A 2,531-nucleotide genomic window follows, 5' to 3' on the forward strand; every position below is an offset into this window, starting at 1 on the left:
GGGTGATTTGGGGGTGTCACACGGGGTCCCAAATTCTCATCAGCCTCCATCCCTGGCCTGGGCTGAGCAGAGCTGGGAACCATTGGGGACGTTGCTGCTCCCTGGGCCAAAAGCACTCCCAGGGCTGCATTAGCAATTTAATGAGTATGCGTGTGCCTTGGCGCAACCCAAAATGCCATGGTCATTCCCGATTCATCCCCTGACATGACGGTGGTGACGAACTCTCCCTGCTTCTGCCCGCAGCCGTGCAACTGCCCCTGATGTCCATGCAGCAGCCGTGGCCATCGGGTGCTTGAAACCTCTTGTCACAAGCTGCTCCAAAAGCCAGGCTGGACATCGCTCCTTTAAATCCTTCCTCTGCATCAGCAAGACCTGGACTCGTTCCTGCAACAGCCAGGAGAAGAAACATCAGGCTGCACCCGCAGGAGCAGGAGAATCAGGTGCTGGAGACGTACAACTCTAATTCAGGGTCATTATCACCTCCTTGGTGCCAAGAGGAGCGTTTCTTTCTGCGTTTCGATGACAGGAACAGCTTGCGCTGCTCAGCTGTGATTTATTGCGTAGGATAAGAGGCAGGCGATAGCCTGGCAGCACACGAACAGGGTGCATGTGCTTCTCCTGTGCCTCATTTACCTCTCACTATCCAAGAGCTTTGCTAGAGCTACTTGTTCCCCAGAGCTGCCAGGCAAAGCTGTGATCCCAGGAGCACACCTTGGGAAGCCTATGGAAAATGCTGTGCTTCATGCAGGTTTTACTGCGTGAAGATACTAGGTGTCACAGCGCTGTAATATCCAATGGTATTGGGAAAACACGGCTGGGCACAGCACTATAATGCTCATATACAATGTTCCCATCAGCTGGGTGGTGAGGATGCAGCTAAACCAGGGAATGAATTGGATTTTGGAAAACTGGTGCTCCCCACCTCTTTGTGGGGAGCAGAAAAAAGAGACAACCGTAGCAACAGGAGACTTATCTCCTGCGGCTGGTCCCACCAGGTGTAGGGTGCTCCGGTGAGGTGTAGGACTGACTACAACACCTTGAGCTATTTGAGGGAGGTAAGGCTGTAGATGCTGTGAAACACAGCTTGGGGGTACAGGGACCAAATACAGTGGTCGGTGCCATTTGGAATGTCTGAGGACCTGCACAGCTCTCCTGAGGTCCCTTGTCACCTCCACCAGCCACATGGGGATGTCTTCATACCCTTGAGCATCTCAACTGGCCCAAAACACAACAGAGCTGGGGAGCCTTAAAGTCACACAGAGATAAGTTCAGCAACGGGGCCCTGAATCGTCACACCCGAATAGAGATGTTCTGGTTATGGACATCTCCTCATCCAAATCCTACCCTGGGGCTGCTACCCTTTATCAGCTTAACCCCAAAAATCTCCAGTCAAATTTGTATCACTCCTTCACCCAACCATTCCCTTGCTCACTCACTTGCAGGCAAAAATGATGGGTATTTGGGAGTGTGACTATAGTGGGATCCCTTGTCTCCTGACAGATATTCAGCCCTATTTACCAGAAAGCACTTTGGGATGCTTTGAATATGAAAAGCACTTAAGGACCATTAAGTTCTCATCTCTATTATTTACTCCAAAGTAGTATCCAAGTATTTATTTCCAGGGAAGCATAATAGATAATAGTTTCCTATGCAGGGTATCTCAGTGGAGCAGGTTGATGTTGGAGGGAGATCTTTTTATGTTGTTCATAGGGGTTGCAGGATTCACCTATAATGTTTTACCCTGGTGTGTGGCTCATGCGGTCCCTGGGGAATTGGATCCCTAAACCATCTCGAGCCTTTCAGCCCCCTTGGCTGGACTGACCTGAAAGTCTTCATAGGTTCCACATTCGTGCCAAAATATTTCAGCTCTGCTGGTTGCAGATATTCCCCCTTTGGTGGGTTTAATGGACCTACTAATGCGATGGAGCCAAGGCACGTCCAGCCACAGGCGTTTTGGTCCCTTGGCCAGCTTCCCTGGCCAAAATGGGTGTGCCACCATGGGGTTTTTTTGAGCATTTACCTTCTGGAGATGGTTTCCTCCAGCTGTGAATGTGTGTGCCAGGCCAGGCATGGGAGTGTAGACAAGCCCTGGGTCATCCCCACCCTTCCTCCAGACATGAGTGGGCCATTTAAGCCTTATTTTAGGTTTTTTTAATATATCTCAGTGAGATACACACTGTCTCTGGTCCCACGAAGGAGTGCAAGCATTGCCCAAGAGCAATTTGGCCAGCTGAGAGGCTGGGAGAAGGAGGCAGCTGCCCAGCAGATGGCAATACTGCCATTCACTCAGCAGCAGGCTTGGAGGTATAAAAGAAGCTGATGGAAATGTGTCAATTAAGCAGCATAGAAAACTCCTAATGGTCATAGCTGTGAAGGAGAAAATTTAGTTCTCTCTATTAACTGCTTATCTGAAGTCTCACTTTAGCCAGAGCTCTGGCAAAACAGGAATTTTTACTGGTTTATGCAGGGAAAACACTGAAGCTAGACTACTTATATTTATTCACCACATTTAGCACCACCCGCTTCCCCAG

Source organism: Nipponia nippon, unplaced genomic scaffold (assembly GCF_047370975.1).
Source record: "Nipponia nippon isolate SJK-2023a ecotype South Korea unplaced genomic scaffold, ASM4737097v1 scaffold_1, whole genome shotgun sequence".
NCBI classification, from domain to species: Eukaryota; Metazoa; Chordata; class Aves; order Pelecaniformes; family Threskiornithidae; genus Nipponia; species Nipponia nippon.